Below are 22,907 nucleotides of genomic sequence, written 5' to 3'. Positions count from 1 at the left end.
TTTGGCTGTCAGTCCAATCCCTATTGGAACTTCAGATAAGTCATTGTGGCCAGGCAAAACTATTTGCTCTGCATTGTTACAAATACCACGTTACAGTAAATGTCATCGGGAAAACGTAGACAAATCACCAGAGTGCATTCATTACTCATTTACTGAAAACTTGAATAAATAGTTTGAATTCTTTCACTTTGTAAATTCCATGATATCTACACAAATTAAGGTCAGGGTTAGGAAGGAAAAAATCTATTTTTTAGATGCAATTCTACACGCATACACTAACATTCACATTCTGTGTAATAATCTAGTAATGTACAATCAGTTATTAAAAGAACTAGTGTCAGTAGCCTATATGTTCTCAAATACAAATTCAAGACAAATGTACAATGTGCTCTAGATCTTAGGAATATGAGTTAGTGTGTGTGTGTGTGTGTGTGTGTGTGTGTGTGTGTGTGTGTGTGTGTGTGTGTGTGTGTGTGTTGAGACAGCAGAGTTTTTTTTTTTTTTTTTTTTTTTTACAAATTATAACAAATTATATGTCAGACCACATATGAGCTTTCCCAGAACTGATATCCATCATACTTTGGTGTAATGGGATTTCCTGGTTGAGTAGCACTCCTTCCTTGAATGTCACGCTAGGCCGCAGGTCAGACCTCCCCTGGCAGTGGCTCGCACACTCAAGCTTTGTTTAGGTGATTGATAGATCATCAAAACCTCAAAGTCGTAAGATGACTGCAGAATAGGCTTCTAAGCTCTGTGCGATCAGGAAAGGGTTAAAAATTACTCATGGATATTGATTGTCTATAGCTTGTGAATCTAAAAACATCACCTTCAAAATAACTGTGAATGTCTTCTTTTAATCACTTAACAACTTGTTTTGACTGAATATAATATGAATCAATTAAAAGAAAAAATGCTACATTTACTTCTGTCCATCTGTATTAATTGATTGATCCCTGTGGATGAGGAAATCAATTGTACAGGTGAACATCATTTTTGCATTCATGGGAAGACAGGATTTTCTTTGTCCACTAGGGGGAGAGAGAGTACACCATATCTGACCAAACCGGCCTCAGTTTTAATCTGTGCAGTGTCAGTTTACTAAAGCACTGCATCATCAGGGTAGTTATAAAACAGTTTTAGAGGTACTTTATATTTATTTTTGTGTTCCTAAACAGCATTTCTCCTATACTGCATGATCAAAAAGTTTCATTAATGAGGTGCCATAGCTCGCCTGGTGAAGCTGGCTCCCCATGTGCAGATCTGGGTCCTTGCTGCAGCAGTTGTGGGTTTGAGTCCGACTTGTGGCCTTTTGCTCCATCTCGTCTGCTGTCACCCTCCCCCTTTCCTGTCTATCTCAAGCTGTCCTGTCAAATAAAGGCAAAATCTCCCCCAAAACAATTATAAAAGGTCAGTGTCCATACAACTATTTATTTTTTAATAAATGTAAGCATTCTTTAGCTAATAAAAATTGATGCATTATTAAATCATTCATTAAATAATAGAAATGTGTTCCAAGATTCCTTGTCCTTAATGAAACAATGTTACTTCCCAGCAAGTTCCTTTCATTTGTTTCACTCAAGTCACATAATGTAGAGTTGTTATTTGTCTTTTATACATATGAATAAGAGGTCTTTTCTATATTAAATATGAAGAAAAGCTTACCATGGGTGAAGGTTTTAACCCACTCCCAACACATGCAAAATGCCTTGGGGATTCATCAATGAGATTTTAAAAGAGAGAATCAGATGCACATAAAGTCTAGGACATCCATAAACACAGCGCAAACTCCATTGTCTTATAATTTATCACACCTCAGGAGAAAGATATTCAGTCTCCTCTCAGGCCGTCTCCCCTGCCCTGTCATATGGTCCGCCTGTCAATCTCTAGGCTCCGACCAACTTCAAGTGTGACCCTCACTCACATGAATAATTTATTCTTTTCCAGAATTCACAATAGAAATAAAGTACACCATTTGTCTCAGTGAATTTGATTAATAAAGCTAGATCTCAAATCTCCACCTGAATACCAATGCAATGATAAACCCTCAAAGATTAATATGATGTACAGAACAGTACGAAAAAATGAAACCACAGCCTTTGGAGCTTCATTCAAAAACTGGGGGGGGGGGGGAAGTAAAACAAAGCAGCAAAAATTGGTCATAAAAGCATGGTAAGCGTATGATTTAGTGGGGCGATAAAGAGTGGAAAGGTGGCCATTCATCATGGAAGCTAGCTCACCAGGAGAGGGTCTGTCAAAGACACCACCAGGTCTGGGAGGCATTTCAAGAGAGAGAGAGAGAGAGAGAGAGAGAGAGAGAGCTTCCAGTTGCCCCTAAACCCTGTTCCACTGTCTTTCCAAGATAGACACAGATCATAGATGGGTGATGAGTGCTTTGTCTTTGCCGCTCTGCAACTCTCTTGTCACAGCAGTGATGAGGGATAGAGGTTGTTAACTGCAAAGTAGAGGACCAGAGTTAAGAAGACTTAGAGCTGCAGAACCAGACGATGGGAACAGAAGAAACTTCAGATTACACTTTAACAACAGAGGGGGATACAATGGAAACACTGACCATCACAATCAACCAAAGCATCGAAGAACAAAACATCATTTGTTGAAAAGAAATTATAAAAATGGAGTGCCAGTACCTCCTGTCATGTCCTATCTGTCAAACTGAACTTTTGCTGTAACTCAGAGTGTTAGTGAGTATTTGTGCTGAGGTAGCCTAACAAAGTAAAACTGTGCGTCACTATACATCAATATATGATATGTCATGTTTATTTCTCATGAATGTCATATATCTATCTTTGCACATCAAGTTAGAAAATTTCATTAACAACATTTCTTGTTTGTTGGCTTCCTTCAGTTCAGGTTTTCTGGTCCCAATTTAATATAATTATATATTTTACTTCTTCTATTAGGCTGAAAAAGCAACTTCCAGTTTTCCAGATTCATTTGTTCAGTCAAACATTATTAAATTAAAATATTTTATCATATTATTTAGGCTACATACATTAACTTCCATTATGTTTTAAAATGTACAATAACCTCCAAATTCTTCTTCGCTGATTTTCAACAAGCAAAGAAAAACGTCACTTCCGGCTGTCATCTTTGGCTTAATTGAAACATTTTGCAACAATTACGAAGGAGTTAATTAAAACTCTTCTTAATGAGCAACAGACGGAAAAGTTTCAGCTTGAAAGTAAAACATTTAGAGAAATATGGAGTCAAAACAACGGTAAGTGTTATTTTATAAGGTTATATATATATATATATATGGATGCTTAAGGTGAGCTAGCTTGTTCCGTACCTCAACTATAAAGCTGTTTATCAATGCAAATTATCTGCAGTTAAAAAACGTTTAACCTTATATCACATTAGACTGAAGGCTAGAAATCGGGGCTACAACCTACCAAATAAATTGTTTGTAGTAAGAGTTAGGAAACCAGTCTAAAGCTAACTGGTTAAGTTGCCACCAACATAAACTAGATGACACTGTTGTTTGTTTCTATAGCTAACTATTGTACTATTGTTAGCAACAGGACTTTGATTAACACATAATATACCAAGGGCTGTATTACTATGTTTTATTTGTTTGTTGACTGCTGACTGAAAAAAAAAAAAAAAAAAAAAATAGCAATGGCTTAAAAGTTAAAGGGAAATTGCATCGAGTATCAGTTATCTTCAGTGCTTTGGGAATGGTTCATGTTTTCTGTAATTTTTTAAGAAACTTTTTTCTCTAAACTGTTTATCCATTGTATTCATCTTGTTTCATTTAAAGCATATCCTAACATTTCATTTCATCTATTTATAAAGACAACACACATTAGTCAACATTCTGTATGTGTGCTAGTGTTAGCAGACTAATGTTTAACTGCAGTCCATTGGCAAGATGTTTTGAAACATGATATTACCACATAAATGGAGTCATTGGGATGCTGTTGAAACTTTTATTTTGTTTATAGACATATAAAAAGTTTAAATTTACTCATGTTTCATGTTTCTCTTTGAACAGATGTACAAAGAAGATACTGGTACTGGTGTACGGGTTCACACTGCTATTTTCGGCCCACTGTGCAGGTAGGTAGAATAATAACTCCAGTTGTAAAGGTGATCTAGCCTAGATGTGTAGATATTGTTTCACCTGTTGACTGTGGCTTTATATTACCATAGAGATATGATGGTGGTATAGAAGAATTCTAGGCAAGAAAACACACTTCCCAAAATGTTGAACTATTCTCTTCACTGGAGTCCCTATCTCATGGAATAGCTGTGCGTGGCCTTGCACTCACCAGAGATTGTTTGTGAGTCAATCCCTCTCTATAATTGTTTATTTATAGTCTTGGAATCTTGTAGATACACTTGCCAATATCACAAATGTGCAGTTTATGTTAACAAATACAAATCTCATGAACCAACATGAAAGAAGTTGGTGACATCAAAGCCCAGTGCTTTAGTCTAGAGCTGTTAAGGTGATTATGCCCTTCCATATTATCCTTTATTCAACGTCTTAAGATCATGATGACCTTGGGACTGAATTTCTTCAAGTGCTGTTGATTAAGTAAGTTGAGATGTGGGTTGAACAGACAGACTGCTAACAGAAGTTAAAGATGGCTCAAGTGGAGAACCCCTTCTGCCTGTTTCCTTGTCAGAATTAATAAAGCAAATCTTTGTGTGGCCTTCTCAAGACGCTTTCATATGCCACCCATCTGTTTTCAGGACTTTTTTTTGTTATGTAAACAGGAAATCCAACATCAGCTTAAGTGTTGGGGCTTTGTGTGTCAGGGTTAATAACAGTTTGAAGCTTGTATCTTAGCATATTTGGTCTTTATAAAGTTTCAGTGGAGAAAATGTGACTTGATTACTGAGCTGTGTATGAATCTGCATCAGTTTATTCATGCTTGAATTTTTCTTTTTTTCTTTTTGTGGTCTGAGCGTGTCCACGACTGCAAATAAAAGAAAAACATACAGTGTACTGTGAAGAATGATTAAAAAAAACGTCCTTTTCCAAGGTCCTCTGTGAACCAGCATTTTAATTAAAACCACTTGTTCCCAAACCTGTACTTAATGTTTCCCATTAGTCATGTTTGAGGGATTACAGACAGCACCAATGAAAGTCAAAGATTAAATGGAAAATGCAGATGTGTGAACAATGCGGCTTGTTTTATAGCTATCACAGCTTTTTAGTAATTTTGAAAAATTAACTGGCATTGACAGGGTCCTCTAAGTCCATTTAAACATAAATATGACATTCTTTGGAAAAAGAAAAATCTGGAAGGGGTTTCTTGGTTGTGGGTCAGTGGGGGAGCTCTTCAAGGAAGTTGAAAGATTTCTCAGAAAACCTTTTATCCTTTTCAATCATATTATCAGCACTGCCCAGTAATACCTGAAACAGTTAGGGTAATCCATGTATTTCATATTATTTTGTGTCTTGTAACTTTATTGACAAGATTTTCTTTTGTGACCATTTATTTTGAAACATTTTACATTGAAACACTTAAAGAGTTGCCATGATCATACAGGCAGATATTCATTTCTGGTCAGTGAGGGATGCAAGCACACTAATAAGGCCCCTGTTATCAGGTTTGATGTGCTCTAGCTTGTCTTTATTGTGAATTGTAAGTGACCCTTGATCCAGGGTTAGTACCCCTGTCATTCATCCCTCTTAGCTTCTTCCTCACATGTTCTCAAATGTCTCAGGACAGAAAAAAAGGGCAGACTGGATAGCCTCTGCCCCTTACTCATTTCCTAGTGCCCTGCATTCAAATATCATATCCACACATGCTGGACCTGGCAGAGGGCTAGTGTCTTTGAAAAGCACTAATTAGGTGGTGCAGGTACCTTTTTAGGTATATTTCTTTAAATATGTGCTCCTTATTTGATCTTTCAGAGATGTTTCATTTTTAAACCTACCACCTACAGTGGTGTATCAGGAGTGTGATTCAGCCTTTAAAATGCAGAAGATAAAAACATTGTTCTTGCTTGTCTCTTGATGAGAGACTGTGGGAGAAGATGAGGGATGGAAGAGCAGTTCATTTTTATACTGCATCCAGCTCTAGAGGAAGGGGAGGCAATGATCAGTAATGAGTTTGGCCGTTGGCCCAGTATGATTATTAAGAATTGCTACTGATAACAACACACACTGTATGAATTATATCATGGCATTGGCATTTGTAATCACATCTTTGCTTTCCCCTCTCTCTTGCTGTTTGTGAATTAGCACCCTGTGAGCTCTCCAGCAGATTTTCAGAGAGGAAAGAAAGGGGAGAGAAAAAAGAAGAAAAATGACTGTGCAAGGTTTCAAAAACCAGGTATGAAAGTAATTTTTTTTTTCTTTTCAAGATTTTGGCATATTTATGGGGCATTACTGTAGGAGCGGGCCATTTAATGTTATTTGCAGAAAGCACACATTGTTCACATCAAGCTGACAAAAGCTGAAGGCGCAGCCATGTGATCATGACCTCACAGCTGAAGGGCCAAGCTGCATGAGGCAAATGGGATTCAACATTTGTGAGAGCTTCACACAATTAATAATAAAACCAGGTTATGAAAATAAAAAAAAATGTAGGACTTGTCCTAAAGCTTTGTGTTATGCAGCCCAAGGCATCCCCACAATGCTGAACTAGAGAGGCATGATATGATGCAACTGCTTAGTCTATCAAAAGAGAGAGAGAGAGAGAAAACAGACCTTAAGTGTAAGTAAGTTGTGTTTTGCAAAAATGTAGCTCTGATCCCTGCTGGGCTCCCTCAAGATGTTTTACGGATGATTGTAAATGTGGAATACTGCCTACATCATCACATTATCTTGAATCACATTATCTTCAGTACTCAGTCAATAGTGCACTTTTTCTTCCTGCAGGATTAAAACACTCCACCACAAGTGTGTTAATGTTGAAAGCAATACTGAGGATCAAATATTTGATGTCTGGGGAATATCACAGATAACCGTTAAACATTGTAATTCCAACTTCAAATCAGTGGAAATGATGCCATGTTATACAATATCTGTGTGAATGCAAAGATGGAAAGCTACAGGCCTGCATTGTCCTGACTAAAGAAGTGTAACCACTGACTCTTGGGGCTGAGTCAGACGAAAATGTGGTGTGCTTTTACTCTGCTCGGCCAAATGTGAAATAAATAAAAAGAAAGGAAAATGGCTGCTCTCTTGGCTGTACCCTTGGTCCCTTGCTCTTTGTTAAAACCATATCTCTGCTGCTCCATTGCCCCCAGCTACATTAAATCCCATTAAATTCACCTTCATTAAAGCAGTCCTCTCTACTCCTTGCAGCAGCCCTAGTGCGGGCCTCTCAAGGACAGAGCAGTAATGAGGGTGGACTGGATTTAACCTTGAAGAGTACAGGTTTTCATTTCCAAATCAATAACTTATGGTTCAAAACTGCCACTAGATCCAGGCTATAATTTTCAAGCATTAATTGTGTGGATTATGTTTCTTCAGCAGTGAGAAGGTATTTAACTTTAAGCTGCAGTGTAGATATTGCATTTATCGTTTAATGTTTTTTTTTTTTTTTTTACAATGGGAATTGACAGCTTGCACATTTTCTATATTAGTGACTTTGTGTGCCTGTGTACACTTTGCTGCACAGATGGGATAACTTAGGGAGATTGTATTTCAAAGAGTCTGTATGAGTATAAGTAATTATGCTGTTGGTGCAATTTTCTACAGTGAAACCAAGCAGAGGGCAGTAGGCTGGAGTTTCTAACCCAGTATTGCAGTATAGTGTCATCATTCACTCTAAAGAGTTAGAAATATAAGAAATCTCCTCCACAGCTGTGTAAAGCAGGTTTTGGCAGTCACCTGCTGTCATAAGAAGTAGGAAATATGAATTATTAATAAAAAAAATTAACACGTGGATGATAGGCAGACAGCAGGGACAGGGAGAAAAGAAGGAAGAAAAAAAAAGAAAGCCTGACCTACAGTAAAGGAGTGAAATCGTTTCAACTCCTGTAATTCTCCACATTTTAATGGGGCATTCTCCGTAGTGGGGTTTGCTGTCATTGTCATATGATTGTATGGAAAGCATTAACTTGTCCTGCGGTGATAATTTCTGCCCGACATGTTCATAATATGAAATATTGGATCTTTTCATAAAATGGGGAGGGCTGAGGCTGTGGTGATCACTGGAGCTTAATTTTTTAATCAACTTCTCTCTTAAATGAAGCTTTATTAAATTACAAAGCTCACACAGTGGGAGTAGGACACAGGCAGAGATGGCCCAGTGTAAAAAAGAGCTTTGTGGGATAATTAAATAAAATTAATAAAAAACCCTCCGCTAGCAAAGACTGAGGAGAATGGGACGCAGAGGAAACCCGGTAGCCATTTTCATGCTTTCATTCTTTCTCATTAGGGTCTCAGGAAATTTACCATGTGGAATTATGAAAAGAAGAAAGGGAGACAATGTCTACAAGATATTGATGGACAGTAAATGGAGACACAATTACATTCAGGGTTTTTTCTCACTCATTTTCATGCACTGTGTACACAGAAAATAAATGTGGTTATACCATGGTCTGGCTGAATACTCGATTCTAATTGGCTGTTGGGTGTCCATTAATTCCAGATGTAGGTCCCTACTAAGTAGGTAAATGAATGCACTGAAATAAATTGAAATCTTAATATATCTCACACCACTGAGTGTAGTCCTTCGGTACCTCATTCTCTGAACACCTCAGGATGGCAACTGTAACACACAAGCCCCTACACTGCCCCTCTGAACTCACTGATACTTTGTAAAAGCGATCTTCCCACATCCCATCCACTATTCAGTTCGCTATTTCAGGTTGTGGCCGTCAGTACACATGCCCTTTCGTTTGTGAAAACATATTTTCCATTGAGAAAAGCCTTCATTGCCATTCTTCAATGAAGAAATACTCTCCAGTTCTGATACAGCTGATGCTAGAAGCATCTATACTAACCTCATTCTATTGTCTTTGAGCAAACAGTCACTTGTCGTCACACAAACCCAGCGTAAAACCAGGCCCCTAGCTCATGCCGTTGCTGCCTGTAGTTCCTCATAGGACTGGTCCAAACCACTGTGGTTCGGGCACAAAGCCTGACAACATGGATGCAAGTCCAGCTGCCTCTCAAGGTTACTTGTGTGTAGCCTCATGCAGGAACTTCTCAACTGCTCCTGTATCCTGGTGAAAGACAGAAGTAGTGCCTTTTGTTGTCATGGCTCTGAGCCTTTTGGACAACCTGTCTGAGAAATTCATGCTGACAGAATTGGTGTCATCTTGTGAATATTACTTTTACTCTTCAAGCTCCAAAAAATGGTATTTGTTACATTCTGTTCCACTGGCATTTTCTGCTCAGTGTAGTTTCTCATCATTTCTTCGAAAAATATGAAACATGAAACATGATACTGAATTTTCTTTACACATTCTAGCTGAAATGGCTGTATTGTCCAATAAAATTAGAACATTTCAGTGAAGAGACTACAACAAGTACAAGTTCCATTGAGGCTTTGACATTGCATATGTGATGAAGGCTAATGCTTTTTATTAATTCATCACTTGTATATTTAGCTTGTGTGCTGATAGCAGCTGCCTATGGTTTATGAGCCATCATTGTTTTGGCTTTACAATTTACAATTTTATATACATTTAACAAAAACAAATTCCTTAATACATCACACAAATTTGAAATTCTTCTTGCCTTTTTTTCTGTGTATGTGTGAATCTGCTGCATGCATCATTAATTATCCCAGGGTATTTAGCTTAGTTTAGATTTAAACTTTTTACCATTTGTCATGGACATGGATGCTATCCTCCACATTGGCATTTAACAGAAATGAGTACACAAGTAAAGTACTCAATTAAACATGGCTCAACTTGTGCCATCACACAGCAAGGCACTGTGTTGGCCAGTCAAATAGATGCAAGTGCAGTGTATTTCTTTACCTTGTGATCATTGTGACAAATGATATAATAGTTGCCACCATGATAACTTTCCAGAGTAGTAACATCCTATCTCTAGTAATATAGAAACCATTATAGAAAGTTTTGGTGTCTGATAAACCTTCAAACCAGTACCTCAAACAACACACCCCCACTAATGCAACGCCCTGCACTGTTTTAACATAAGAGCTATTTTTTGTCTGAATTCCTCTAAGTCCTTCAAATGACTGTCTGACTAGAGCGTGGGTAAGATGCCTTGATGGAGCCAAAGTAACTGAGATTAAAAGTAAAGAAACCTAACCCCGTCACTGCTGGGCACATTGCACACATTTAAAAAGTAACCATTTTAAAATTCCAACCTACTCTGGATAAATGTGCATATACTGCACAAAAAGGCATTAAAAAAGTTGTTTCTTCTTTTTCAACCTGCTTATCCATCAGTATTCTGTTACTGTTGAACCACAAAGAAATCCATTTTTTAAATTTTTATCTCACTTTGGCTCCACTCAGAGTGGCATACTCTGCATTGGCTCACGGCACTGTTATTGTACCATCAAATTAGACTGGTCAGACTTCTTAGAGTCACAAACCTCAAGATTAAGGGGATAGTGTGCAGATCAGTAAATATAGGTCAAATGAAATCATCCTGCAAGGTTAGCATTGGAATTAAAAAGCTCCTCCTTTAGCCTGTAATGATGTATTGTCATTGTTTTGACAATCGCAGGGCTCCTATGGCAAAATGAGAGATGGGTATTTCCTCTTTATGTTCACAGCCTTTGTCTCATGCTTCCTGAGAAGTAAGATTTACTATATCCTGCTCTGTGAAGCAAGCATCTCCCTCACTGAACTGTTTTTGGTTTTATCCACTATAGAAAATGTCTTTGGCCTACTTGCCTCATTTTACTATTGCCTTTAACATTTCACACTGCTGTCCTTGACATTTTGGGGAGCCTTATGATTATTTATAGTCTCATAGGAGGTCCCAAATTTTCCTCTGGGCTATTGCTATGTTGTCTCAGTGCTGGGGTTTTAATTCTTAGACATTCAACTAATGAGTTTGAAGGAAAAATGCATTTACTCTCTTGTTTTAGAGAAACTGTAACTTTAACTTTAAGTTGTTTATATTGTGGTAACTACTCTTGTGGTATGTATTCTTTTAATTTCTGAGCTGCATCTGTCTCTGGGCCACTTTGTTTAACCTCCAGAGTAAAAAGGTTTTAATGTTTAGATTTTACATAACTTAAGTAATTGGAATGTAAGAAACATGTCACAATATATTTTTTTTCAAAAATGTTATTTATTGGGGCGCTCTGGTAGCTCACCTGGTTGAGCGTGGGTTCAATTACAACCCAGACTCTTTGCAGCACATCGTCCCCAGTCTCTCTCCCCTGCCTTTACTGTCCATCTCTCCAGCTGTCACTGTCCAATGAAACATCAAAAGGCACAAAAAAAACAAAAAACAATATAATACAATAATACAAATAATTAACTTTATTTTTATATCATATCCTTTGTAGTGGACATCGGGTCAAAAACACACAAAAAATACTGCAACCTCTCCACTGCAGGTCCCCCTAAAGCCTGGTGGTCTCTTGTGGCAGCCAGATCAAGGAAATAAAGGATGGTGTGGACAGTCCACTTCTTTGTGTGGATTGACACTGACATTAGATATCGGCTGATTATGCAGTCAGACAGATCAAAATATTTTCTGCCTCTCTTAAGTGCTCTGTTTCCTGAAGTATGGAAATTGGTTGAAAACAATAAGAGGAAAGTTCCACTGTCCCCCCACAAAGGACATGGGTTTAAAAGTGTATTTTGACAGGCTTAATATTAACATTTCTAAAATCTTAATATAATATAGTTAAGACTCTTATAAATAAAAACGGCATTCTTTTGAAGAGCAGAAACAATATATCTTTCTAAATTTGATCATGGTCTCATGCAATTTGAAAAGACTGTGCTCTGTTGGCCACACTCCCATGTGTGTTACATCACTAGAAAGCTCAGGATGCCCTTTTCACGGGACAGACTCAAAGAGACTGCATGCATGGTGTTTGAAATAAAGGCCTCAGTATCATGTCCTCTAAAGAGGACAAATATGAATTGGTCTTAGAAGGTTGAATTTCGGTATTGTAACTGCATGGCAATATAACTTGATTGTGATGTGCATTGGTATCAGGTAATCTTTTTCATAGGACAGCATTCATTGATATCTTCCGTGGCCAGAGACAAGAGAGCTTTTTCCAATCTTCACTGTCAAGCTTGATAGTGAATTAACAAGAACTCTGACCCTACTCTCACATTATCCTAACACACGCTTTGTTGTGTGCCAGTGCAGGAGACGGGTCTGGCTGAACCACTATTTTTCTGTGATAGATGAAAAAATTTTGTTGGGTTGATGATTTTTTCAAAACCATTAATAGTATGGTAATGGATAATTAAAGGCAGCAAAGCTGGTTGGCAATCTGGCTAAACACTATGCTGGTTGAAGCTTTTGCATATGGTTAATACCTGCCAATACCTACCTTTTCATAATTAATTAATAATTATTAGTTTTCTCAAAAATTTGAATGATTAGCATTCAGCTTGCTAGCTACGTTGACCACTTCTTGTTTTTGTTTCTGAGTGAAAATTGTGTTGGACACCAGAACAGACAATAGCAGGTAGTAGAATGCAGTAGTTTAACAGTGGGAGGTATGTCTCATCCAGTGAATCAGCCTTAGTTGACAACACATTTTGACAATTAGGACTGTTCAGAACTGATTGTAGATGGAAAAATCCATATACTTCATTATCACCCTAACACATGAGCAACAACGTTATCTGTGTGGAATTGAGCCGTTTTTCTATGTTTGATCATCTAATAACCTTCCACAGTCTAACATCATCTTAGTCAGGTGAGCTGGAGAAATGTTTTGAGTGATTGTCTATTTTTCTCAGATCCAGCTTGTGTACCTCTTCTGCACAATGCGTGCATGGCTAGACTCTAGCCCTTGTGACCCTGTGAATAGAAATACGGGGGGTAAAAACACTAAAAGAATGTATTTTGGCAAGGATGCATCTAAAATGGATGTAAATTGAAAAATAGATCGTAGTATCTGCCGCAGATTTCCAAAAGACAACTCAACTTGACCCTGTATGCTTTTACAGCTTTTTCCCTCAGTGTAAAGTTGTCATGTTGTGCATTTCTCTATTGGTTTTCAATTGTGCCTTCACTCAAAAATCTCAAAACTGGAATGTGAACACCGTATACTTGCCATGCTTTTAAAGAAAATAAAAACACATTTGGTGCGCACTGTGCTCACAGTTCTCTCATCCTTCCATAGCATGATATCTAATGTCAGTCACAAAATCTTTGGCTGGACTTCAAAGCTAAGAATACGGTAAAATCATATTTCAGCACCTAATATTGTGCTTCTACTCGCCACAGAGTGTGTAGTTGGGCTAATTCAGTTAGCCCAAACCTCTTCCAGCCAAAGCTCTGAAGTTTTACACTTGTGCTCAGTATGTTGGGAAATTGCAAACACTTTTATGTCTGTCTGTCTATCAAACTTTATAATGCTCTGATTTCTACCCCACTGGCTGTGTCTTTTAATTAGATTATACTGGAGGAATAACCAGAGTTCAGAATGCCAATTTGTGTCCCAGACGGTGTAAAATTTGCTGTTACACTGCCGCCAAACAGAGCAGGTGAGAGCAGACGAGGTCCTCAGGCAAAGAGCGGCTGACTGCTCCTTAAGAGTCTCTCTCCCTCTCCCTCTCTTTTACTTCTCTCTTCTCTCTTTGCAGTCAGACATTAGAGGCATGAGAGGATAAATAAACATGTTATTCAATAGTCCGACAATCAAAGTAAAGAATAGTTTTCATACAGATGATGTCTCCAGGGTAGAATTTTCTGTACTGTATAGAACAGTGATGTTGACATTGTGTTGGCAATGAAAACATGTGTAGTGTACGTGCTGCATATTGAATCTGACACTGTGTTAGTTCACTCAGTCATTATACTGATTTATGGAAGGTCAACCAAAAATCTACAGCTGTGTGGAAAAACAAATGATAGAAACATTTATTTAATTATTCCATTTGTGGATGTGTGCCAGTTGTGATAATTGTCAAAAAATAATATGAAAATACCGCGACGCAAACTATGTTGCATCTTGAGGGCGCTTGTAACAATCAGACTTGTTTATTCAGTGTGTGTTGGAAATGTATAATTTACATTGAAGATACTAACCTTATGTTTAAGTGATATAGCCAATGAAAGCAGTAAAGTGAACAGCTGCAGGTAATTAGAGCTGCCCCAGGAATGGTCAGGGATTCAAAGTAAACATGGACTGTTTCCACAATCAACAACATTTACAAATGCAGAAGAAGGAAGCTACTGAATTTCTGAAGAATGTGCAGTGGGAATGGAAAGCATAGAAGCATGAAGCCAGCAGATGTTGAAAATTAAATACATGCGGCATGTGGCTAACAGGACTGTGGGCTTATTCTTCTGATGGTGGACCCTGGAGTTCTCGAGGGCTAGAGGACAGCTGTTCCGGGTTAATACTTACAGGTTTACATCCAGCCAGCCATAGCTACGATTTTTTTAAAAATTTCCTTCAGGGGAACCTGACTTAGGTTTTGTTGCATATCTATGGCCTGCTACTGTTGTTTGTAACAGTACACATACCAAGTCAGATTCCTTACTTAAATTGGTCACACAGCACAATTGGCTGTTGAATTGGTTCACTTTAAATGGTTGGATGAAACCAAACTCTTATAGACTCATGACCCAAGAGAGCTCAGATTCTTTTTGCCATAGTCCTGAAACATTTTAGTCCACGAGTGCCAACTGGTTCTACTTTAAATCGCTGAAAAGACATGAATTGTAGATGACTGGCAGCTTGTGAAGTTTTCAGTGACACACAATGGCAGCATTAAAGAGATTTATTAAACAAGTAAACAAACAAACACAAGAAAACCAGCCTATGTATCAGTCCTTAAGTATCATGAGGTAAATGCATTCTGAAATGTTTTTCCATGATAAGTAACAAGGCAGTATTTCATGATACAACACAGTCTTTCTTATGGCCAAATGTCTTAAAATTAGACATTTCTTATATATTAGTGTGTTTGGCTTTTGGAAGTAGTACAGCGATGACATTATTAAGAAATAAAATAGCACATGGAATGCATTGTGTTAAAGTCTGTCTCTGTGTGGCATCCCTTAACTAAATATTAGCACACTGGCTGGGCAGCCTGAGTACGATTCTTCCTTCACCAGCTTCCATTGAAAGGACACTCTGTTTATTGGAAATAGCTGCCTCAGAGTTTACTGTTAGACACTCTGCCCCTCTTGGCTCTTGGGTTGTTGCAACAAAAACATGTCAGTAGTGTTTAAAGTAGTAGTGTCATAAATTATTTGCACTAATCTGTGTAGGTATTTGTTCTGACTCATGAAGCAGTGGGTGATTCTAGGCTGGGGAGTTTAGGTTTTATTTTTCAAAGCCCGGCACAACTTCACAGAAACAAAGTTTAACATTTGCTTTTTGTTTGGCCCCACAGCCCATAGAAAGAAAATATGGCTTTTTACAGGGAAAGAAAGCACTTCATTAGAAAAAAAACACACTCAGAAACACATACGGTGCCCATTCATTTCACTGTTAATATTTCAAAATGTCACTAATGTGCATAGTTTATTCTTTACAGTAAAGCTTCAGCATTTCTGTCTTAGTACTATATGACACGTTCTGGGAGTCAAATCAAAGAAAATAGTCTTTATGTGTTAGCAGAGTTTGGTGTTTTATATTTTAAGGGTAGAATAATGTAAGAACAAATGTAGGAAACCATTCCCTGCCTGAAATCATTTAGTATTTAAGATATTTTGTGTGTACTTTTGTTGCATTTGTGTCCTGATTTTAAAGTTGCATTTTAGAATAAAAAGCCTGGTGACTTACCTTTATCAATGCCATGTTGTTTAAATCCAAAAATGGATAATGGAAAAACAAAATCAGTTTTGATGTTTACTTTTAACACTGGATTATGGTACTGATATAGGAAAACAGTACATTGTATGATTTGAAACTGCAAAGTGATTAAGTACTTACATGTTAGGCTTCTGTCCTTCACCTTTCATGTTAGTTTAAATATCCACTCGTTCATGTAGCACTCACGGCAGTGTGTCAGCTTTACACTCCCTGCCTCTAACCCCTTTCATTTCTTTCACACCTCTGCCCTGTCTGACCAGGTGTGTCTGTTCAGTCACCCCACTCACGACTGCAGGTTGGGTAGTTTATTATTACTTAATTGCTGCCGTCAGCTCTCATCAGGGTTTAAGATGAATGTTGCCAGCTGCTTCCCTGCTCTCATTATTTCTCTCCTTTTCTGACCATGTATTTTGCTCTCTCACATCGTCAGATTTGCTTCACATGCAGTGGCCTCATGGTGGTGGTGAAGCTCCTTCAGTGGTGAGTACTTTAGTGTAGACCCAAACTGTGGAGCCAGCCAACAAGTTCCTGAAATTCTCTGAAGATGCAGTCAGCACACTACAGTTCAGATGGAAGGGAGGAAATTCTGTAGTGTCACATTTTTTAGGGTTATATTGTAGATGTTATTTTGCAAAGACAGGGATAGTCGTGTCAGATAAGATGGTACATATTCAGGATAACTTCTCCCCTGTGGATTCAGAGATATACATTATGTATACTCATGTTAAATCACTTGTAAATGCAGTAGGGTTGGGGGAATGGTCAAATCTCCATTTAAACGAGTGATGTTTTTTGTGGCCAGGGGGATGTTGGACAAAGTTGAAGCACTCCTTCTCCCTGGAGGTGGGCTAGGATCATTAGTTTTAGTTTTTGAAGTGTTTGGCCTTTTGATGTTCCTATGTTCTCTTTAGGCAGCCTGGCCTGAAGGATATTTAATATCACTCCTACAAATTACCAGTTAGGAATAATTTGAACTGAGCATCTGTCAAAGAAACAGCCATTTAAATACATTGGTCATGGTTAAAGAGGCATAAAATGAGGCCAGATTAGACAGAGCACCTTTCTCTGAAGGCTGAGTCTGGTTGAGCCAGGGCCAACCTCGGGCACAGCGACCCAGCAGAACTGCTCCTGCTTCCAATTTATTAAGTATAACTATCTAACACCACATGGATTCAAACAGTCTTTCCTGGCTGCCCTCCTCATGACCAGCCATGCTTGCTACTCCTGCCACTTTGGCATGGTGTGGATTGTCTTAGGGTCTCAGTTAGTTGATATTTTATTTATAAATGTTCAGGGGAGTTGGGACTAGATTATATTTCTCTCTGTCTCTGATGCTCTGAGTAACATGGGACTGCTATATCCCCAATGTCTTCACTTCAAACATTCCCCTTGTGTTTCCACTAGGGTGTGCAGGAGGACCTTTATCAGCGTATGCAATCTCAGATTATGTCTTATCACCAAGAGAATCATGAAAGAGCATGCATTACGTCCTATGATAAAGGCTGTCTGTGCCTAAAGCAACTGACTGGGCCTGTCTCAAATAGCTTTTCTTCTCTCCATCAGCTAAAACACAGGCACACATGCCCTCTGAAGCTCAGAGAGAGACAGAAGGACTGAAGATTATTTCATTGATCTTAATAAAACTTTTTGTGAAGAGGTGTGTGTAGAGTTTTGCTCCTAGTAAATTTGCCTTTAATGTCTGTATCATATAACAAACATACAATAATAACTGATGACACAAATTTGGGGAGATGTTTTCAGATTGGTAGAAAACACTGTGGAACATTCACAGCCCCTGCCACACCTTCTCCCATCACTCTTGGGTTTAGGTTTTTACAAATAAAGACGGGTTGCGTGAGCAGAACACCTCAGACACTGTCTTTGGGGGGAGATAAACAATGCATTAGTTCCACATTGACTTGGAACAGCAACAGAAGAAGGAAGAAGAGAGGTTAGAGGAAGTACACTGCAGGAGGGAAGCTGGGGAGTATTAGTGGGCAGGGACATGAGTGTGTCTCTCTCTTTTTTTCTGTCTTCCAAAGTTTTTTGCTCTTTTTTGCCATGCGATTTAGATTAACTGCACCTCATCTGTCCCTCCCTTCTGTCTTGTCCTTACCATTTCCTTTTCATTCGAGCTCCATGTTCAGTTAGTACAAAGCCTGGCTAATATTCTTCTTCTTCTTTTGATCATTCTCTTTAAACAGGAGTCAAAATAACCTTTGTCAGTGATACATGCCTTTGACTACCAGTGGTCCATTGTTGTAGTAGTTACAGCCCTTCATTTATGTAGTTGCATTTTGTTGAAAATATATTTTTTTTACATCATAAAACAGATTTCTTGTTGTTTAATTTGAAGAACAATCCCAGTCAGCTACTAAAACCTACAGTACAAAAGCACTGTACAACTTCAGATTCATTTCAGGAGTCTTTTTACTCCTCCTTGACATGATTGCCCTTATTCTATCAAAGCACCAATGCAATTAACCCTAAGAATGTTCATAAAAAATTAGGTATGCCTTAAGTGTTAATTTTCTAAAAATAGTTACCTCTGTGGTAAATAGATCACCTAAGGTCTGAACTAATCACAAATGAATAGTGCGTGGAAATTCTAATCTAGTACCAAAATTTCTATAGCCATGATCATATGTACATTGTGGAAGATTCATTTCTTTCCATTTTACTCTCCTGATACTGATTTTAATACTTAAACTCTGGGTATTGTCTGATACTATTGATCCGGTGCCAGTGCTCACTGTGTGGAGCTGACAGAAGTAGAGGTTTTTTTTTTATTGTTTTGCTGCATAATGGCATAATAACTAATGATCTGTGAAGTCTGGAGGATACCTAATTATTTGAATATGGTTGGAAACGACACACATTATCCACTATATCAGTGCATCACTCGTCAAACCAGTTTTATTTTATACGCTGTTCTGCAAGAAAGAATTTAAAGTAGGTAGTAGTTAAGAACCCTTGCTCTACAGGTTTGATAGTATGTGGCGATGTTAGCATTCTTTACATTTACAAAGTTAACAGTTGGTGAGGTCTTTGCATAACCAAGATGACTCACCTCTTAGTATTGTATTTAACACTAAGTAAAGGTTGTCATTGGGTCGAGGAAAACTTAGTAAATTGTGCAGAATGAGAGAGTTGTTAGTGTATTTGATTTGAGAGAGACCGTGCTGCCACTGCACACTTTCAAGTTCGATTGAGTGTTAAATAACTAGATAACAGGGAGTAGTTAATCAGTTTGAAGTTGTAACTTTATCCTATCTACCTTGGCTTGTCCTGGTGGTGGGAGGAGACAGTGTTGGAGGTGAATGTGCTGTAAGTGTGGAACTGCTGTGGAATAGGCTGTCAGGGTTCATTAGCCCAAGCCATCTCTATCTCAGGAGGAATGTGGCCAGTGGTTTAAAACCAATTTCCATTACCTTCCTTCATTTTATTAACTTCCGTACCATTACCAGGGAGCTTCCCTTTGACAGTTGTTCCTCCTCACTGTCTTGTACTTCTAAGAGATCCCTGCGGGAGCAAGGTTGTAAAATGTTGCTTATTCTCCACCCTGTGTTCCCTTTAATCGCCAAGCACTGCACCATAGCCCTCTCCAGCCTTGTGCCAAAAGTGTGTGGTGTGTCTCAGATTTTCTGATGTGAAGGGCCTTGCACAAACCTCTGTGACATCATCACTTAAAGTAAGAGCTGACACAAGTGTCCAGATAAAACTATAGTTTACCCCAGGGGGATCTCTGATCAGTTGTACAGTAAAATAGGTCCTCTTAAAGGTTCAAAACAGGTCTCTCAGCCTAGTTTGAATTGTCAATAGCCGCTGACTTTTGAGTCAGACATATTGTCCTGGGATAATCCTGTGAGAGCCAGGGATGTGTGGTAAATAGTAACTGTGATATCTATCTACTCCATGACCCCAGTCCACCACCGCTGATTAGATCTGTTGGGAGCGTTTGTCCATGAATAAGATGGGGTTTTCTTGCAGCCAGAGTGAAGAAGAGGAGTATGAAGCTTGTGAGACGCCCCTCGTTGTGAGATGCCACTTGGGAGCACATGGAAATGGAAGGAAGAGGTGAAAGGCCAGGTGTCTGCCACAGGATTTAATTAGAAAGACTGGATGCTTTGTCCTCTGTAAAGTTGCTTCAGGCATTCTTTAATTGCCCCATTCCCAATTTCTTCCAGCACTCCCTTCTCTGAAGTTCATTAGTATTCATCTTGCACGAGCATTTGAATGTTGATTTCAAGGATATTTTACTTTACTGTACTTCACTCTTTTCCTAACTCTTAGCCACATCTTATTACTAAATATGCACTGGATACATATAGCTGTATTAAAGCTCCCTTGCCAAATTTGTCCTTCCATTTCAAATGTTGCAGTTGAAGCCACTTAGGCTTACCTGATGAGCTCAGTAATTGGCTGTACTGATTTAACTTATTAGCTATTAAAGAGCTCCCAGCTGATGTTTGAGAAAGTAACAAGGCACATTAAGATATGTAGAGTTATAGCAATATAGGGCCTCAAGAGACAGAGAGACCTAGAGCTGATAAAACCTGATAATAAGGTTATGCACACTATGGAATCATTTTAGGGATTATTTCTTCTTTTTAATATTGTGAAAAAATAAAAAAGAGAGGAACTTTAATGCATCAAGCCACATCTAGCACTGAGGCACCAATTCTGTACTGGTTGTTTATTAACTGACCGTTTTGAGCAAGGGACTTAATAAGAAGAATTTTGAGATCAATCATGGATTGATTGAACATTTAATGAAATCCATCAGAGGGATCTGATCTGAAGCTTTTATGAATCAGAGTATGTAATAAGCAATTAACTGTTAAATTTTCATGATTCATATGATGGCATTACCAAATATGTTAATAATGTAAGAATGCTTTTAAGAGAAAGCAAATTGCTTTTTTTTTGAGGTTGTGTCAGTCACCAGCCTTGAGCTTTATCAGCAGTGTTTAGCCCAGTTACCAGCATTTAAGAAGAGAAAGCTGAAATTAACCCCAGCAATAACACTGACCATCATTTATTAAAACTGTAATCATGCGTAAAATGAGATTGATAGAAATTTTTCTAAAAAGCTGAGAAAAGGGAATAGAAAAGGAATTATATATCCTGATACAGGATTTAATGGACAGAAAGTTAATTCATCCGCTTTCAAAATATGGTAGGACGGCAAAATCCTCCTGGGCAAATTATAGACCTCTCCACCATCATCACAGCATTTCCAACAGGAGACAGAGGTTATGCCCCCTCCAGCACACACATACACACGCCTCACCTGTACTGAAAACCGCATACACACATACACCAACACATATTCTGCTCTGCAATATAATATCTAGTTGCTGGGAATAGTTAAATCCTTCACGGGGGAAGCACTCTGTTGGTAGGATTACCTTCGTATACGCCAGACATTTTTCTCCTTATTATCACATTTTTTTCTCAACAGGCGAGTTTAAGGCTAGTGTTTTAATGTTCAGCTCTTTTCAATCCCTAGCTTTTACACTGGATAAAATATTTATTTGGTTAATCACTTAAGTATCATGCTGAGCTCAGTATCTTCAGTAGTCGTAACAGGATTATGTGTATTATAGGTGAAAGTCAGGGCACAAACATACTTTTTATATATATATTGCATTAAAAAGTTTCCAAAGTAATTTCTATACTTTAAAACACCCTTGGCTGACAGTTTAGTCTGTCCATTTTACCAGCTCTGTCTGGCATAAATTCTGAATACGTCTTTTGCAATTGGACTCATAAATAAAAAAGAAATTTTCTTGCCTTTTTTTTATCCCTTTAAAATATTACAAGTACCTTACTGAAATATGGATAAATTGTGTCAAAAAAACCAAAAAAATAAGATTAATGTAATATAACATCCTTGTGTTTGTTTTTTCTGCGCTTGCTTTTTTTCCCTCCGCTTTTTCCACAGCTTGGGTCCCTCCTGCATAGTTCGCTAAAGAGTGGACTCTGTACCTGCTGTTTTAAAGGTTCATTTTGAACTTACAACCAAGGCTGACACCTGAGGAACCCTGCCTTTGATTGATTGTTGAGACCATTGATCTAATTTTAAAACCTTTGTATTTCTCCTCTGCATCCTTCCTTTTTTTGTATGGAGTGGAATAAACCTAATTTCCCAGTGCCTCATGCAGGGCTTCACTCTCCAAGGCGGGAAAACATAATGAATAAATAAATAAAGAAACCCAAGAAACAGGTCTTTCACAGCAGCACAGAGATTTTTATAGACTCGGTCAATTAAATTTGTCTTATTTGGAACGATGGGGCTCCGTAACTCAATAAGAAGTAATGTGGTTGAAAAGGCCTCTCACTGTGCGGCCATTAGGTGAGAGAATGTTACCATGGAAGTATTAACATGCAGGGATTGCAGAGGCATAAGACTGGTCTGAGCCAATTAGAATCAAGAGCAGCCGAGAAAGCTGAGGTATGGGTGGGCATCCTGGGCTACCATGTCCTGCTGTGAGGGCGAGCGAGAGAGAGAGAGAGAGCGAGAGAGAGAGCGAGAGAGGACATCACAGCCAGGGCTTGCCAGTAGTGCTTCAGAAAGAATTGGAGAAACACTGGCTTTTAGTTTTATTACGCACAACAACCCATGAGTCAGCTCCCTTACTGTACTCGGTTATTCTATTAACATGCCCGGCTACATTATCAAGGGGTTTCTCTTATTGCATTAATGCTATAATATTATTATAACTATGGAAATAGATATGTTTTAAACTATGCTAAATGGTTGTAAGTTGATTAAAATAACCACAATTTATTATTAGTTTGAAACATGATATGCAGTCGTATTCAATAATAAACATTTGTTTATGAAAAGCAGCTATGGAACCAATAAAGTTTCACAAGAATGATAAACTATTCATGAATTTGTTTGTGTATGTACAGGTGCCTGCCATCTGCTCTTCCATTTGACCTGAATTCCTGATGCATTTAACTGATTGGCAGCTACTTCCTTCATAAAGAAAACCAGAAGGCAGGTGTACGTAA

Source organism: Dicentrarchus labrax, unplaced genomic scaffold, assembly GCF_905237075.1.
Source record: "Dicentrarchus labrax unplaced genomic scaffold, dlabrax2021, whole genome shotgun sequence".
Taxonomy (NCBI): Eukaryota; Metazoa; Chordata; class Actinopteri; family Moronidae; genus Dicentrarchus; species Dicentrarchus labrax.
Note: the sequence above shows the minus strand (reverse complement) of the source record.